We start from the raw sequence: 20,115 nt of genomic DNA, 5'->3' as shown, positions 1-20,115 counted from the left end.
GCAATAAAGTGTACGTTGGGAGTAAGTGGCGGCTCTGAAAAGAACCTTTCGGTGGTGTGTTGTGTTGGTCAAAAAATGTGGATTGGGGAAAACGGATTGTCAGATAGATTAGAGTGATTGCAAAAGAGGTCGTAATGCATTTTGGACATTGCAAAGAAAAATCTGGTTGCCAGCATATGTGAGGTGGACTCCATCTCTGCTGAAAATGAAAGTGCTGCGAAATGAAATGTTTTCATTGTGGAAAGAGGACATGCCAACATCTCTTAAAAATGCACACACTGCCTTATTCACATTGCGTCTCACTTTCTCCATTTGTGGACCAAATGCAGAAGAACGCAGCTATATTTGTCTTTGGGCAATATGGGAAAAAAGTATTTGACAATTTGGAAACATGCCCATGAGCTTCGCGAGTCCTTCCTTCATTGCAAATTGCAAAGAAATTCCAGACACATGGCCTAAACTGTTTCCTCCACAGTGAATGATCAGTACATATGGATGACGCTGTCTGTAAAGTAACACAGAGAGGTACCAAGTCCAGCCATCTCATGTAAGGCATGCCATGCCAGTGCACTTCCGCATGTGGAAATCCAAGATTTGTAGATAAACTGCAGCTTTCTGCATGCACCTTCAACCAACGTATCCATGAGTCTCCCAAAATCCAGATAATCTGTTTTCGAGCATGGAAAGCTATGGCTGTGTGGTCTCCTGTGAGGGAGAAGACGGTCTTACTAAAGTATGTCAGTCAGAACACACCTACTGAACTTTATGGACCAATCCCTAGCTCCGCTCATTCTCATTTACATGTGGCTCCACCCTTGAGTACCCGATGGTCATATGTACTACCGCCATGTTCGTGGATATGTACAGGATCAGGGCGTGATGACGGTACATTAAAGTACTATTCCCCTTTTTCCCCTTTAAGGTAGGCTCTGAAAAGAGCCCTTTTTTTGTTTTTATTTTTGGCCAGATACCCTACAGACATCTGGTATTTTATGTATTTTTTTGTATTTTTTTGTCCTTGCTTTACTCTTGCAAACATTACAAAACCTTCTCTAAAGCAAGCCTTACATTCCAAAAGAACATCGCATTTCCCAAACACCATCTCCTTCAAAGTAAAGCGCATTGCTTGGAACAATGTTATTGTGGCTACAAAAACACATACTAATGCGTAGCATGAATGCATGCATGCCGCGATTGATGATACACCTCCTGAGGCTTTGATCTGGACAGAAAACAGAAGTGTTGTTCCATTGTACTCTCGGGAGTGAAGCAGAAAAAATTACTTTTGTTGTTGGGAAGATGGTCATGAGTGCTTCAACCAACTATGCCAAATCTGCCAACAAAGTACGTGAAGTAAGGTATTCGAAATGGTAAGCACCGTAGTGCAAAATTACCACATGAGAATTGGTCATTCTACGCATATCTCTACAAAATTGCAGAATTGCTGCAGCATTTGCATCAGTGTTAGCGCTCCACACCACCTCCACTACTCGCACATCGAAATGGTGCGTCACATGCCTACTCTCGGCATAGTGTTGTAAACCTAGTATAAAAATGTCTCCAAGCATCAAAACCCTGACCCTCTCCAACTCTCCCATCTTCAGTGTGCGCACCGTCTTTCGACACAAAAGAGTAATGTGAACATCTGATTGGCTGATGCCTACAGTCGCCTTTCCATGCAAGATTTGCTGTAGAAACCCTTATGCAACACGCCCAACCAGCGGACAAGCACTGGCTTCGTGCGGCACGTAACTCTTACCCAGTCCTTCCACCCTTTCTACAGCGGTACCAAAGTGAGTCCCTCATTGGGCACAACTAAGCGGTCGCACAATCATCCACCAATCACATAGAACATCGCTAATTTCAACTCCATAATCAACATTGCGCACTTCAAAATGACTGTAGATGATTCTTAATGGAATTCGCATATGATCGCAAAGCACCTACTGTACAAGCTTCTGTGCAAGGATTGCGAATTTCTACGTACAGCTCCATACATGTCCAGATGCATCAGTATAGAGTACAGGTATGTATATTTTAATCAGAGAACATGTGGAAGCCTTATGATTGAAAATAGACAAAATAATGCTGCTAAATGTCCATAGGGAATACATAACAACGTTCCCCCTTTAAAGTTCAAGATTGCCGATTTGTCATTCACAAATCGCACGACTGCTTACTGTCTTCCGCATAACCTGTACATACGTTGCAAGCATTCCTATTTAGGGCAGACCTCAATTTTGTATGTGAAAATGTCGGAGTTCTGTACTCTGTACTACCTACAGTAATGCTACTTGCAATGTGATCGTATGAGAATAGTAAGCACTCCCGATTGTAGTGCTGACATGTCCTTCTGAGGGTCTCCCGATTTTTCGACATTGTGCTTTTCATTAACAAGTACAAAATGTTTCCCCATCTAGTACTTTGCCCTTTCGCTTACAAACCTCTCTCCTATGCATAGTACACTTGTAAAGAACAATGCATTTCCATACCCTTAAAAGATTTAGTTATTTTGAATGACTTTCAAGTACCATATTGAAAGTACTAGGCAAAGACTGCACAGAGTGAAGTGAAATGTGCATGTGCACTGGGTTGAAATATGAAAGTTCAATCCTCTTACGAAAGAAGCACAAGTAATGTCTGCAGTATCATCACTGCTGCAAACACACAAAGTAATTGATATTGGTTTTTTTTAATTCGCAGTGAAGACTACTCTCCTGAGAATCAACAGCATCTACACTGCAGATGACATATCCGAAGAAACCTGGTCATCTTGCACAAAAAAGTAAGTACAGTACAACCTTTATATTGTAACTACTCTTTAAAGAGCTGTGTGGCTTATTTCTTTATGTTGGGCTCCAGAGCAAGCATTGATTTGTAAACCATTCTACCTACAAATATCCATTTATTGAACAAAGAATAACAGGCAGAATGGCTGACAAATCCCTGTGTGTTTGGTAGTGAAATAACATAGGTAATCCTTAGAAGGGTAGATTGTGAAAAGAAGTTACTGTACCAAGTATTTGGCATTTTGGTTATTAATAATGGTTCTCGTCACATCTGAAGCACATTGTAGTAGTATACAAACATTAAAGTAGCCTTACCAAATAATTGTTAGAGTTCACTGTACGTTGATACACCATGCCAAAGAGCTTCCCCGTCAAACTTATGCACACATGCACACTGCACACATGCATTGGACAACAGAGCAAAGTATATATTTTTTCTCAACAGACACCAAAGAATGCCTACCAAAAAGCAACTCTGTAGAAAGGAAGAAAGGATTAGAGCAAATAAAAATAAAGGAGCCCAATGTAAGCATGCACCTGTTGTAGAGTCTGTAGAGAATCTTGGTACAAACCAGCTAATGCAGTTGGGTAACATAATAAGGGAAGTCTCAACTACCGAAACTGTAACTCCTCCATCAAAAAGTGTCACAAAACACAGAGATGTAAAAAAAAACGGCTGCCAGTGCAGCTAACAATGTTCCTAATAATCCTGATAGTGTAAGAAGAACTCATAGTAATAAAAGTATTTTAGCAAAAATGTTTCGTCACAGAGTCCTTCAGAATCACCCCTTTAAATGTACCATACAAAGTTAATTCTACAAGCACTCGTGGAAAGTGCAATCCTTCTCAAAAGGAAGTTGTTCATATTAGTGTTAAAGAGGATGAAAGCACTAACAAAACTAAGTACTAAACTACAAAAGAAACTCAGCAATAAACGGAATGTGAACAAAAATAATTTCTTGCATGTTTGTGGTGGTGAATGGAGTCACACAACAACCACAGAGCCATATTTTAATGAAGAAGTATACAAACAAATTCAAACAAATACAATTGCTATCCATAGCAGTGGACCATGGTATGATAAAATCAATACTATCATCATGGAACAAGAAACACTGCTTACAAAACTATCTCCTGAAAACTCAGAATTACCTCTCAATTCAGCAGAACCACACCATCCAGTATACAAATGGTTGTGCACATCAATGTGTGCCATTCCAAACAAAGCTTTCAAATCTTTACGTCAGTTCCTCAATCAATATGTAAAAGGTAAAGACAAAAGTAAAATGAAAGTGCAGCAAAATATGGATATTTGTGCAGTGCGGAAAGACACAGGACTAACTGGACATTCATTAGCCTGCATTTCTGGGCCTATTTGCAAAGGTACCTTCCATGATATCAAAAGAATATCAGTACATCATTCCAAAGTAAGACATTTTTAGTGTACAAAATATACTATGCAAAAAGTCCAGCTTCAGAATTATGCAATTTAAATACCACTCTTCTGCATGGTACACCCAAATACTTACAAGAAGAAATGGGCCGTATTCAGAAAAAGAAAAAATGCACCAGTTTTAGAACATATTACACACATACAGAAAAGAAATAGTAAAATTTAAAAGGTCATCGGCTGAAGTACCAAACCATGTGTGTGTGTTGCCGCAGAACGTTTTACAAAAGGAACACAAAAAATGTGGACATAGCATACACAATAGAAAACAATGAAGACTCTAAATGGTTTGAATTAGCTTTGTACCTTTTAGCTGAAAAGAAATATGAAATAACTGAACACCTAATATGTTGCAGTTACTGTACTGCAAAATTAGACAACAACCAAACTCTTTCACGTGCTATTACAAATAATTTGGAAATGTTTCCATTACCAAAAATCCTGCAACAGCTCAATTTGTATGAGAGCATAATCATTCAAACAGTTTACCCATTTCAAGCAATTATACGCATTCATCCAAAAACAGCAAAATTACCTTCCTCTGAATTGGTGAAAGGCATTTGTGGCAAAGTAGTTTACTTGCCATTAGATCTAACAGAAAATGTACACACTCTAGGAGTGGAACGTTTAATAGAACATTCTTTAATAGTCTTGGTAAATGGAGTACTCACAAAGGACAAAATTTGGCAACAATTAGTGGATTTACACAAAGTTAGACAAGCATTGCAATATCTAAAAGACAATAATGAGGACTACAAGGAAATACGTTATGATGAAAGCTTAAGGTAAACAACTGAAATAATTCAAGCGCCATCAAAAACTGCACAATTCGAACTTCTGGATCGAGCTACAGTATCCACTCTTTTGGACCATTAGACAATTCATCTATTGCATTCCAATGAAAGCATAGATGATGTACTAGAAACTTACCAAATGCGACAAACCAAAGGGTCACCAATGAGTATTTGGGAAAAAAGTATAGAAGCACGTGCTTTTCCACTGCTATTTCCTACTGGCAAAGGTGGAAGATACGATGATAGACCCACTCAGATTGTGGCATCAGAATACCACTCATTACGAATGTATTCGCAAGATCCCAGATTTAGACAAAATGTTGAATACATATTCCACCTACTCTATGAAAGTGAATTAACAACACTATGTTATGGAGTTGCACACATTCTTAAATCTGAAACGTACTTTCAAAATATGTCAGCTACGCAGTTAATGCAAAAAGTACAAGAAAAAGATGAGGTTTTACAATCAAGTATAACAAATTTGTTTGCAAACATGCGTGGTACAAAGGAATACTGGTTCAGACGGCACAGAGACATGCGTTGCATGATCAGAAAACTTGGACCACCTACTTGGTTTGTTACGCTAAGTTATGCAGAATATGCATGGGAAGATTTACATGAGTTCCTACGCATAGCAAACAGCAACAAAAACAACATAGATATATGGAGAACTTTGCTCTCTAGATCCAGTTAATGTCTCAAGATATTTCCATCATCGTTTCATTGCAATGCTACACTTTATTTTCAATAAAACTGTTCCTCCCCTTGGAGAAGTGCAACACTTCTTTTGGAGAAAAGAATATCAAGCGAGAGGAACACCACATATTCACATGCTGTTATGGATCAAAGGTGCATCGAAATTTGGGCATGACAGTGATAGCCCTGTTTTGCAGTTTATCCAAAAATATGTCACATGTGAAATCTCTTCACAACAGACACATAGTGAGCTGCATGGGCAGATTTTACAATTTCAAAGACACGAAAGTGGCAAATATTGTCACCGCAAATACAAAAAGAAAGATAAATACTATACCAAATACCGCTTTGAAGGTGAAGTAAACAACTTCATGTCTTCGTTTCAACATAGTGTTAAAGGTAAATCACCTTAAAACACATATTACATAAAAAGAAGGGAAGAATCAACATATATCAATGATTACAATGCAATCATTGCCCTATTATGGAATGCAAACATAGATGTGCAGTACATTGCAGACAATTCAACTGCTGTTGCACGATATGTTACAGCCTACTTAACAAAGGCAGAAAAAACAGAGCTTCAAGACCTCTGGGATGACCTAGCATCAGACAAAACATTATCACAGAAATTGTACAGCCTAGGCATAAAAATGTTCTCTCATAGAGAATGTGGGGCCTATGAAGCAGCACATTGTTTAACCGGCACTGCTTTGTATGGAAAATCAGACAGCATATTATGGCTCAGTCTTGGTCCTGCAAAATCTAGAAAAAGAGTGCTAAAATCATATGAGGACATAGAAACAATTGCCAAAAATGATCCCAACAGCCAAGACATTCTAAAAAACAATTTACTGGACACATACTATCCGAACAGGAGTACCACTCTGGAAAGCATGTGTCTATACCACATAGCGCAAAACTTTGCATACAAAAATAATGTAAAACCCGATGAAAGCAAATGTAGATATAGAGTGACCGATTGTGAAGGGAGCTTAGTGAAGCTTAATTAATCATGTGAAATTGTCATTAAAAACTCCTCAACAGAAAGAACTATATTACATGTCTCTGTTACAACTTTTCAAATCATGGAGAAAAGAGGAAGACATGCTAGATAATTATGAGTGCTATGAAGATGCTTTCAAAGCAAATGAAAGCACTATCACCGATGTGAACTTTACGCAGTACAAAACAATGTAACATAATGAGCAGCAACAGGAAGAAGAACTTCAGGCCCAACTAGATAAAGACTCTTGTGACAGTATTCAACCTTCTGTAACAGGAAGTAAAGAGCCATTAGGACAACCACTAACAGCAAATGAGGCTGAAGTAGCTATGGCAGAAGTTGAAAACACCATGTATCAGTATAAAGAAGATACAGAAGACTTAACTGTACAACAAGCAAAACTTAACAACGATTAGTGCACCATTTTTGAAGCCGTAACAAAACAAATTGTACATGGTGTACAACAAGAAAATAAAGGATGTACCTGCCACAATCACAATCCTATACTGCTGTACGTCAGTGGTGATGCCGGATCATGGAAAACATTCTTAATTAAAATCATCAGCAAGTTCCTTCAACAATTGACAAACAAACTGTCAGCTGTTGTAACAGCCCCCACAGCTTTAACTGCCTACCACATTGGCGGCGTGACTTTGCACCGATTACTACTGCTTCCAGTAGAGCATCAAAAAAAATTAGACTACTACAAACTTTCTGCAGAAGCTGCAATGGAATTACATAGAGTATTGCAATAAATGAAAATGCTACTAATAGATGAAGTGAGCATGGTCTCCAACCTAATGTTGGCTTTGATTCATCTCAGATTGCAAAAAGTACTTAAAAATAATAACGAAGAACTCTTTGCAGGGTAACACATTATCGTTTTCGGAAATCTTCTACAATTGACACGGGTGAAAGGTGAACTGATTTTTAAAACCTTGGGCCACAAACTCTGTCGGAAAACTATTGGTAGCATAGGTAATGTTAACCTTTGGCAACATTTCCAATACAGAGAATTAACTGAGAACATGCTGCAATCTGCAGATTGCACTTATGCCAACATCTTAAAAAGTATTAGAGTTGGTGTATTATCGCAAGAAGCACAAGCTGCATTGAAAAACCGGCATATACATGCGCTTTATGGCGATAATGCATCTGCAACTGATGTTATGGAATAAATAGCGCACAGAAATGTCAATTGTATGGCCTTAATGCCAACTCTTGCAGGCTGTTTCAAATTCAATGAAACAATGTTAAAGGAAGAAAGGCAAGCAATAATAGAAATTAGCGCCACAGACAAACTAGACGTACATGGTATGACAGTACCCATGTTTGAACAAGCCACAAGACTAAATAGAAAATTCAATCTCCAACACAGCTGTGTTGGAAAAAATATTGAAATTATCATTAAATTGTAGAGTAATGCTTAAACGTAACCTTGACGTAGAGCATGGGTTAGTTAATGGAGCACTGGGCACAGTTGTTGGATTTCAATCATACCCACGCGATAGCAACATTCAGTTTGTAAATATTTGCTTTGATAAAATTTCAGAAATGAAAAGGATAGGGCGCTCAATTGCTAGATTCCTTCTCTTCAAAGACATGTATGCACGTAGAGAGCAATTTCCTGTAACTCTTGCATATGCAGTTATCATTCATAAATCCCAAGGTCTTACCCTAGAGAAAGCATTGATAGATATAGGAAACACAGTGTTTAAGGAAGGCATGAGCTACATAGCATTATCACGCGTACGTACACGTGACGGTCTGTTGCTAATAAACTTTGATTCAAGTAAAGTCAAAGCTGATATTCCTTGCATTCTAGAATACAATAGATTGCGTTCACTGTATGCCCCTCATCTGAAACAATACCTTGTTCCAGATAAAGTGAAATGTGGTAAAGGAAAAGTAAATCAAACAGAAATGCAACAGAATGCAACAGCAAATTCCGCAAAGAAAAGAAAAGAAGCTACAGTTTCATCAATTGCCGCAAACATAGAAGAACCTATTAGGGAATGCAAACTAGGCACGTCGGCAAAGAAGCAACAGAAAAAAAGAAAAATGCACTCAGATACAGAACTTGCTGGCCCATTCAAATTTACAAATGAAAGTGGGGTAAGTTGCTATGCAAATGTAGCAATGAATATTCTATTTCAATTGCCACCAATTGTTAACAATATTTACCTGCACAGTACAGACCAATTGTGTTTGCAGATGTTAATGCTGCATAGAAATGCAACAAGCAATCCTGACAACACATACAGTGTTCATGGAGTAAGGCAACAATTGGACGACTGTGCTGGAATGATGAGATAGTCACTATGAACTCACAAGAAGATCTACAAGATTTTCTAATGTACACACTATTAGTATTGGAAAACAAAAGCATACCTGTTTGAGGGCAAAATCCAGAGCATGTCTTTGGACTTCTTCAGAACACCCATGTTGAGGCCCTATGTATCGAATTAGGACTCATGTCTATGCTTACTCTCTGCAACATCTGTCTACTACGTCCATGTATATAGTGTTACTACCCAAGGATTCCTGATGGGAAAACCTTTTAAGTATATTTCTAATACACGTAATAAGATCTGATGATTTATTTTAAGGATCCGGTTTGATCAGCTGAGTGACGCCTGGTAAAAGATACCTTATGGGGAAAGACTGTGCTCTATGTAAATTTCATATTTAAATAGGGTGTCATCTTTTGACAGCATGCACAATTTTAAGTTGGTATAGACCAAAGGCTATAGTAACGTGATAATGGACAAAGCTAGCATACATTCAGACCAATTGTGGGCACATCTTTATTCAGGAAGCACTTTAAAATGTAATTATGGATCATTTTTTATATGGGGATTGGTAAAATCTGAATATCTTTATATCAAAGATTGAATCAATTATGTAAATATAGGATAGTGATGGAGTGGTAATTTTTGGGGAGCATGTAGTTGAACCATAGTTTAGAAGGAGGGACTAGATTTGCCCAGTTTTGAAAGCAGCAATGATATTGCCATGTGAAAGACAGGAGTTGATGTTGTGCAAGTGGGAGGGGGGTGGGGATTCATTTGGATGCGGCTTGAGGTGGGCATGCAACATTTAGGAAGGTGCAAGTTATGTTTTGGCAGTAAGGATGATGAGGGTGTCTGTGTTGATGGAGTGAAAGGTGTCCGATGTGTTGGTGCATTTGGGAGAGGCTGGTGGAAGGGGGATAGTAGAGTAGAGCAAAGGACTTGCCTGATGTTATGTAGTTTGGGGTTAAAGTAGTCCATAAGGGAGTAACATACTGTAGTGGATGGGGGTGTAGAAGGTGTGAATGGTGGTTTGGAGAGGGATTTGACAATGTTGAATAGTTTCTGTGAATGATTGCTGGCAGATTGGAGTTCTTAGAGGTAATGTGTGGTTTTGGCATTGTGTAAGGCTTATTTGTGTGTGTTGCAGCAGTGTTTGGGTGGTGTACTGGTGGCAGGGCATGTGTCAATTTTCCAGGCCCTTAATAGAAGTCTGTCTTCCCATTTTGATAGAAGAGCGGGAACTGTTAAACCATGGTTGATTGTTGTGGCTATAGAGTTTTTGTGCTTTGAGGGGGGAACATTTTGTTGAGTGCTTGTGTGGTGATGGTGGTGTAATTGTTGAGGAGAATGGAGGGATGTGTGTTTAGGGAGGTGCAGGGTAGTATGAGTGGCACAAAGGCTGTGTCTGTTATGTATTAGATTTCTCTGGATAGGGTCAAGGGAATGTGTCCCAGGTGGGGGGATCCTGGGTATTAGAGGGAGTGTGAAGGGGATAGCAAAGTGGTCTGACCATCACACCCAGAACACGTTTTTGCTTGAAATCAAAATGTCTAGGGTGTTGCCAGATTTGTGTGTGGGGTAGGTGATGTGTCCTGCATGGACATAGAGCAGGGGTCTGCAACCCTCTTGCTTTCCAGATGTTTTGGACTATAACTCCTATGACCCCTCACTATTGGCTCTGATGACTAGGACTCATGGGAGTTCAAGTACAAACATCTGTAGAGCTAAAGATACCAGACCACTGTCATAGGGTTTTTGTGGAAGGAAGATACTCTTTAGCTGTCTGTATGGGATCTACCAGGGTTGAAGTCACCAAGATATATTGGTTCAGGGGGAGCTGTGGTTGTTAGTAGTTAAGTCAATCCAGTCAGTGTGGAAGTTGGGATTCTGTGTTGGAGGGGTGGTAATTGAGGTGGATAAAGGTGGAGTGTGGGTGTGATGGAGGGGAGCAAGTGAGAGCAAGTGAGAGAGAGGTTTTCAAAGAATGTGTATGGGGTATGTGGGATTACTAAGTGTATTTATGTATATATCATGGCAATACCACCAACTTGAGTGGTTGGGTGGCCTCTGTGATAGATGAGATAGTGTGAGGGAAGCATGTCAGGGATAATGGGTGTGTGGTGGGGGTTGAGTCATGTTTCTGTATGAAGAGTCTGGGGAGTGTGTGCTAATGAGTTTACTGATTTCATGTGTGTGATCAGAGTGACAAATAAGCAGCATACAGGTGTTGTGAAAGCATCAGCAAGCAAGACACAGACAGATTTAAAGTTCAAATGAAATAGTTTAATTAACTTAAATGTCATGATGGTGTAAGGTCTAGCTTTCCCAGTGCTAAGGTGCGATTTCCTATCTAAAGAACCTAGGGATACTCTGAATCAATGAGTTCAACTTAAAAGTCCATCTGTGTCCGAAAACCTATACTTGCCCTCACAACTAATGCTAAACAATGTGCAGGGATGTCAGCAATAAAAAGAATAGTGTTCCAAACAAAGTTCTGAGCTTCTTTGCCCACAGCGGGGTGTGTCCTGTTTTTGCTTTTTCACTAGTAGAGTGCGTGGAGCTCGTAGCTTCACGCACTCTACATAAGGCCCTTTAATTAGTAGGCTGGCGGGGGACTTGTGTGGTGGCCCCACAGTATAAAATGTGCGCAAAGAGTGCACCGAAGATAGATACAGTAATGACATTGGCTGTTTGCCGGCCAATGACAACCCCCACACTCTAATGTCATTGGCTGGCAAACAGCCAATGACATTACTGTATCTATGCAGAGGAAGGCGCAGGCAGGGTGTGTGCATGTGCGCGCCTGTGCCACCTTCACACTTCAGGCTGCTTCTGATTTCTTTCGGTGACGGGCGAGAGCTGCTGCCCAGACCAGCCCAGCCCAGTAGAGGCGGCCATTGCCGTAGCTTGCCAGCGGTAAGTACCCACCCACTAGCCACTACCCTACCCAGAGTGACTGTTTGGACCATGTAACATGGCCCCAATAGTCAGCACTGAAAGACATGTAGGCCAGTGCCTACATGTCTTTCAGTGCTGACTTTTGGGCCATGTAGGCAAATTGGGGCATTGTGTCCCACGGCGGTGAGCCCGCTACCTGGGACGCACGTGGACAAAGATAGCGGCGGTGGCCGCCTGGGCCTTTCCTTACCCACGGTCCGTGGACCCAGGGGCTTGGGCCATGGACCGTAAAGGAAGGCCCAGGCGTGCACCACTGACTATAAGCGGTGCACACCTGGGCCTTCCTTTATGGTCCATGGCCCAAGCCTCTTGGGCCACGGAGACCCAGCTATGTTCACACATTGCTGCCCACCCTTCTCATCTATCATCACTATCTTGAAGTCGGGGGCATGCAGCTTGTTGTTATTTGTGTGATGCCATTAAATCTGCAGTACAGGCCAATATGGGTTCTGGGTGCTGAAATAGCTGCCATCAAGTATGCTAGTCAATATCTATAAGCCAGTTGTGGGCAGTGGGGTATTGGGTTTGAGGTTATGCATCTGTAAAACAGGTGGGGGTACACCACCTTGTGCCTTGATCTCGCTCACACCGACAGACAAAGGGGCCTGTGGCGCATCCACTCCCAGCATGGTTCAGCTCTTTCCACCTCAGTCCCGAATGTTTAGCGTGTTCCCCCTTTCAAATGAGTGCCAGCTAGCTTTTCAGCCCTCATGTTGTCTGTAAGGGGCCACAAAGCAGTATTAATGTTGCCTCGAGATTAAGACGAGCTTCATAGGTGCACATGGCATGGCGGCCCCTTCTTAGCCGAAGGGTTCAGGCTGACAATGCATGGCTACTGTTCGCTCTTTCCACAGAAATGTAAATCGGCTCCTGCATTGTACAGTGCGTGCAAGTCCAAGGAGTACCGGCATGCCCCCTATTGTTGGCGTGTAAAGGAACCGTACAGTAAATCGAGCTCCCAAAGATGACAGTTTCGTCAGAGGGTATGCTGGGATTATCTCTCTTATGGTGCAGTGTGTATGCAGCCTGCAATGCAAGTGCCGAATCACACCTCTCCCATGCAAGGTGTGGCTGTGGGATTATTCACATTACCTCACCACTCTGTCTATATGGGGTCACCGATGAGCAGGAGTGGACTGGGAACCAAAGCCCTGAAAATAATGCTCTAAGTGGCCCCATATTACACATTTTCAGCAAGCCCAACCTCTTTTCTATGAGAACATTTTGAAATAAAATAGGTTACCACACAAAAGAGGCCTGGGGTGCAGAGGCCTACTGGGAAATCCCCAGAGTTCTGTATAGGCCAGTCCACCCCTGCTGATGAGGCATGGAAGGTATTTTAGATGGGCCTGGTAGAAGGACCCATCACTGTGTGCCCCTGGGCATGGTTCACCAGGGGATGCTGGGCAGCTGTAGCTGGGGTTGGTAATGAAGAATGGAGCTGCAGAGAAGGGCCACCAGGTCAGGTGTGAGGAGTCCACAGGACCCAGAAGCCCCTCCACCCCCATGTGCTTAATGATGGGAGTACTGTGTTTTCGGGAAGAGTGGGTCACGCGTACGGTCTGGGAGCTCCTAATGCATCATTATTATTATGGGTTTCACAACAGGACAGAGCGTAAATCCTTGTTTTTTGTGCCCCAGTGGCAGCAAAAATTAAGATTTAGGCCGGAAGTCTTCTGATTGCTTCTTTGCAGGCCAGATTTGAGACAAGGCAGACTATTCCCAAAACTGCATTCCTTTCAGGCTGAGGCCCTTTTTATTAAGAATGGGTAAATTCTGGTCTAGGGATGCTTGCCCTACATGTCTGCTGATGTAGTGAAGGGCATTCAGGATGATGCACACCTTGAATAATGCATGCCCAGAGACAAATGGGGATATTTATTCCTTTCCAAAGGCCCACCTGCTTGCCCACTTGCCAACTTGCCAGCAGTAGACTGCTCGGCCAACTTTCAGGTAGTACCATTCAACATACTTGGCCAAGTATGAGTTTATCATTTCAGCTGTCAGTCATTTAGTGGCACGTGGGTAGTTATCTGCCCCATGCCATATCTGTGCGCTCCTTGTGATGTGTGACTTGATATCAATTCTTGTGAATCGACACTCTTGCAGTGTTCATCTCTCCATTGTTATTCACCAAGGAAACTTGCAGGCAAGAGGCCCTGCAAGGCTATGGGATATTTCATGTATTTCGATAAGCCAGACAGTTTTATTTAAAGGAGGAGGTCTGGGTCACCATATGGCATAAAGCTGTACAAACACACATGGGCAATACCTCACCCCAGTGGTCTGCCCATCGAAATGAATGTGCCCAGAACCCACAGCCAATAAATCTGCCATCGATTGCCTTGGCTTAATTATGTTTGGCACAGCAGGAAAAAAACTCAGAAATATCAGGATCTAGCAACACACATGTGCAAATACAAGAAATGTATATGGATCACAAGGAAAAAGGAGGCATTAGCACTGAATTCCTGACTACAGTGAGCTATGCACATGCATACAACACTGGTGTGCGTCTGCTGCTATGAGGAACAAGCAATGGCAATGCCAACAGTTTGGACTTTTCTTAAAGCATGGGAAAGGCACTTGCCATGCACAGCTGTAGCAGAATTAACTACCAATTGTGGAAGAAGCACAAACATGGTGTGAGTTCCTGGGCATCTAATAGCAGGGCCTGGCAAAAGCTTAAAATGTATGCACAAGCCAAAAATGTTGGCTTTGTCAATGTTTGTGTTTAAACAGGACCTCGTTGGCTTTGCCATTGCCAATGCTGTTTTTAAAAGGACTTCAGCGAAGGACACGCAGAGTGCTTATAAATCGGGTGCCTGAAGTGCTACAGCAAATTAATTTTGTAATGTGAGCTCTGCAAAGTGCACATTTACAGCCCCAGGACGAAAACATTATAGAAATTCATATATTGCAGCATTATACAAATGATGACTGGCACATGGTGGTAGTTGCTGAGACTTTCTTTACACGTTGTAATGAGTAGCTTCAATGTTACAAGCAGTTAAACCTCTCTTCATGTCTGAAAACCATTTTAATACTGCTCTGAGCCTATGTTGCCCTTTCTCAGATCAGTCTCTCGCTTTCTCTTTACAGACCATCGGCAACACCTTACATGACCAAATCCAACCAGTCCAGGGAAATTGTGAAACTAAAAACATCTGACTTCAACATCCACAGTGCACCTTCTGGGATTTGGATTTCCCATAGCCTGCAAAGGAGTTCATTGCAGTGACCATTCTCCAGAACGACCAGGCAGGTGAGGTAGCATGAGTCTTTTGTAGGGTTGGGTGCTCAGAGCACTCAACTCTGTTTGGGTTCTTCTTTAGTAAAGAAGTCACATAGCTTCTTATATTTTTTTTAAAAGCCCATTTTTGTGAGGTCAATGATGTGGGGAAAATCCGATGAACAGCATAGACTACAGAATGGTATCTATGGCTAGCTGAGAGGGTGTCTTGTGAAAATGGAAAGTCATAAGACATATAATGCTAAAAGGCCTGCTTATGGTTCAACAGAAGCAAACTTGTCCATTTGGCAACTGTTTGTCAAAGGATAGGATTGGGTAGTGGTTCCCACTTACCTCATGATCCTGGTATCTTCCAGTTGAATTGTATACAATGATTTCAGTTTTACCGCTGAAAAATCCCACAGTCTTTGAAACACTAGAATTCCTTCTTTTTAATCTTCACCATTGCTTCCACCGTGCTTGGGAGGAGTTGGGGTTGTGTGATGCATTGGAAATATCTCCCCACATTGTAAACAATGTTTTTTTAGAACAGTATTAACAGAACAAACTTGCCTAATTTCTTCCATAAGCAATCATTTGCCAAACAAGCCGCAATATGTACTGTGTGGCTGGTGTCACATTTGCTAATGGGCATGTATGTTAACTCATGCATAGATAACATCGGCAATTATACTCAACTGTACTGGTTGATAGGGAAAGGTGAGTTGTGTATAATTGCAGATGTTATATGTGCCTAGTACCGACAAATTATACTTATGTTTTTATTAAAAAGCATACCTAACAATTACTACATAATCCCATATACATATGTACATAATCATTTTGCTTATTAACAGGTGTCACTCTTGCCGAAATTGAATTCAGTGGATCAATTGCTCTCAAAACCATTTTCCGGAGTTGCACACAGTGAAAATCTGGAGGTGAATAGACTAGCGCCTGATCGGCCAGATTTAAAATTTGAACAATCCGCAAAAGATAGGAGAAAGGCTTACACATGCACAATTTCCATGGTTTAGTATGAAAAGAAGACATGGCTCACTTGTAGCATTGATAAGCGGTCTTTGTTCTGCTTCCCCTGCCTGCTGTTTGGAGGTGAAACGGCCTGGACGAAAACAGGAGTCACTGACTTAAAGCATTTGTCAGAAAAAGGCAAGAGACATGAATCATGCAAATCTCATATTGAGAATATATTACCGCTGCGCATGTTGGGAAGTGTAAACATTGCAACACAGTTGGACGTTGTCTATCCCTGGAGCGTGATGAAACATAATCAGGATGTGGATAAAAATCAATACATCTTGTCAAAGTTAATCAACTGTGTGCGTTTCTGCGGTGCGTTTGAATTGACTTTATGTGGCCATAAACTGAAACTGAAGATTCTTTGAATCCTGGTGTATTTAGAAGCCTGGTGGATTTTGTATCCAGTATAGACAGTACTATGGAACTGCATTTAAAGAATGCATTCAAAGAATACAACAGTATTCAAGGGCACTCCAAAAACAATTCAGAATGAGCTGCTGGACTGCATGCTCACGGTCACCAGAGAGATCATTGTAGAGCAGTTAAAACACACAGATTATGTGGCTATTCAGGTAGAGGATGCAACCGATGTTTCCACTAAGACTCAGTCTGTGCTAGTCTATCGCTACATTGATAAACGTTCCTTTAGTTCAGTGTTCAATATTGCTTGCAAAGCTTTCCTTTAGTTTGGTATTTAACAACGCTTGACTTATACTTCAGAGTTTACTCGTAATTATTCACTCACCGGTCCTCAGTGGCTCCTCCAGGCGTTCTCTCTCTCCGTTCTCAGCTCCATGCACAATACTCTGGAGCTTTGCTCGCAGCACCCGCAGTCTCCTAATCTCACTGTGGGTTGTCGGTAGCTCCGCTCGCCACTCGCGGATGCTACAAGTGGCCTTCAGAACTTGAGATTTCTCTGTGCTCCAGCTGTGGGCATCAAGCAGAAGCGACTCAGTCCGCTTTGACCCTCTCACGGCTCGCTTGAGCCCTGGCATCAGAGTCTCTCCTTGATAAGGGCAGGACCCTCCACAGCAGCCCCCTTCAGTGCAGGAATTCTCCCCTCTCAGCCCCATCTCTTGCACCCTGCTGGCTCTCCTGCTGGGTCCTCCCCCCTACTAGCAGGTTGCCAGTGCGAGCCCTTGAGACCCTCACAATAGTTTCCAGGCTTCTTTCTCATCTCAGTACCAGAGTGGTGTAGCTGCATGTTCGTGTTTATAACTCCTAGTTCTCTCTTCCTTGTCCCAGTGCTAGAGTGGTATGACTGAGGGGAAATATGAGGAGATGATTGGCAACAACCTATGAAGGTATGGGGAGGGTAAGGTTTACTATCATAAGGGAAAGGGGATACCATGTCTTGCTCAAAGACATCCTCCTATTTAACCTCTCTCTACTGTCACTACATTGATGGACTTTTTCCAGGGTCATTCTGGAAGGGAGAAAAGGGTAAAGGAAGACAATATCCAATAAAGGCTGCTGGGTCCTAAGGTTCATCATGACATTTTAAAGACATTAGTGGGTATCTGTACTTCTGCACTCTATATGGCAGAGTAGAGGCACAGAGCACCCCAGCCAAGGTTCTCTATATGGTACCGTATGGACGAGAAACCAAGGTGTAAGCTCTCAGGAGGTGATGTAGACTGGTTCTTAAGTACAGTGAGTTCCCAAGCCCCCACAAAGGAATGTCCACACACCATGTTATGTGCTAACACAGTTCTTTCTATAACAATAACATACAGAGATATATACACAACTCAATAACACACGTTGTACTCTGTAATTGTAATATGGCAAATATACACAATGTCTATGTTGTGCCACACTTAACTTTAGATTCCTTTAAAATACATCAACTGCTGACAGTTATAAGGTAGCATACAAATCATACAATAAGGTGTATCAACATAGATCATAGGAAGGAAGGCAGGTTAGGTTAACCAATGGCAGAATGCTTTCTTTAGATACTAAGACATAATTCTGAATGAGGCTTCCCCAACTGAGCAACCTGTAAAAAAGGTATTAACAAGCCCAGTTAATGTTTAATAAGTCTTGCTTCCTGGTCAAAATGTTAAACCACTCCAATGTACCTGAGATAGAAGAGTTTATTCCACGGTCCGTCGACGCTTCCCTCGAGGATGGACTCCCTTCAAAGCAGGAGCCACAGGGTGTCAAGATCCTCAAAGGAAAGCAGAACACTGGCATTGAGACTGCAGCTTTGACCTTTGTGGTGCTCTTAAACGATTGTTCGTGGAAGTCCTGGTAAGATTAGGTGTGTAGTCCACCTCGATGCAAAGTGTTTGGTGTTGCTAAGAAGACTCAGTGATGGATGTCAGTGATGGATGATAAGGTGTCGGGAGTTGCTTCTGCGGTCCTCAGGCCTGTCAGTGCTGCAGCCGCAGCACATATCTTATGTTAGCTTCAGGGATCGGCACTCGACCATGGGCTGCACCTTGGATCTTCGCTCTGTCAGTGTCCTCTAGACGTCTTTGTCGACTTCAGGTGGTGGGAACCCCACCAGCTGACTTTCCTTGGTAGCCAGCGACCTCGGCTTTCTCTAGCTGGGCAAAGTGGTCGACTATGATGGCAAGGGAGCCCTCGTTCAAATGTTCTTAGGTAAAGGTGGAGCCTTTGTGGCTCTGGTCGTCAAGCAGCACAGCGTCATGGTGTACCCGCTTCTGGGCGACACAACATGACTGGCTCCCAACAGTCACGGAAATCTTGTGAACCTCGGTCAACGGCAATGGACTTAAATGGCCTCACTATCCCGGCGCTCTGTTCAGGATTCTCGCAGACCCTTTCTCAGTCGACAGCCTTTTGGGACTGGCCTCCGGGGTGTCTCGATGAAGAGCAGCAGGTTTTGCATGATGGTCCCTCATAGCTCGGGGAGAGGTCTCCTAGCCAGATCCTCTCTCAGATCAGTCCTCGATAAACTTGACAGTTTTTAGATTTCATCAAAAGAAATACAGGAGCAATTCTTCTTCTTCCAGATGGGCTTCAAGGATGAGCTTCAAGTTTCAACTTCATCTTCTGAACAAATTGGTAAGTGAGAGGTCCCCACATATATACATCTGTCCCTCATTCACTCGGGCTGGTCCAGGCTCAGACAGCCAATCACACAGAAAGGCATTCATGCAGGCAGGTAGCCAATCAGGTTCACATGCTTTCTGGATATTCACTTCCACCCAGACACCCATTACAATGAATGTGGATTGGGACAAGCACCCAGCCTTTTGCACACCACACTGCATTCATGTCATCTTAAGGAAGGGCTGTCTCATTCATTGCGTCACGGACACAGAAACCAGACACCCATGGCATAGAAGGCATATTGGCCACACACTCTATTCACCCAGGTCCCACCCCAAGGGTGTACCCACAACATACAGTCACTGGGAAGGCTCTATCCACTGTGGCCTGGACTTCCCCACAATACCATACATGGTTCTTCCAGCCAGTCAGGGGAAGGGACACAGTCAGGGGTTCCCAGGACTTTGCGAAAACAAGGTAATAGGCAATAGAAACCAAGAGGCCTCAGAGGCCATCTTTCCTGCTATCAGGAATCCACTGATTCCTATGGCAGGGCCTAGTGATCCTAAAATGGAGGATACACAGAGCTCCTGTCACATTCAGCATGAAGCTGCCACCAGCCCATACCCTGCTCTGTGGGCAACACACAGGTTCCCAAAAATATACACTAGTGGTACATGGTTGTACCCCCACCCATGGGTGCCATAACGGTATCCCAAGGGTCTCTGTTCACTATGACCAAAAAGAGGAAGAGCTGCACTGCCAGGGGTCCCATTGGACTCCTGTGCAGAGAATAAGAGAGTACACACCTGTTAAGGGAGTATAGGA

Source organism: Ambystoma mexicanum, chromosome 12 (assembly GCF_040938575.1).
Source record: "Ambystoma mexicanum isolate Mex_15411 chromosome 12, UKY_AmexF1_1, whole genome shotgun sequence".
Taxonomy (NCBI): Eukaryota; Metazoa; Chordata; class Amphibia; order Caudata; family Ambystomatidae; genus Ambystoma; species Ambystoma mexicanum.
The sequence above is the reverse complement of the archived record's forward strand: the minus strand, read 5'-3'. Positions refer to the sequence as shown.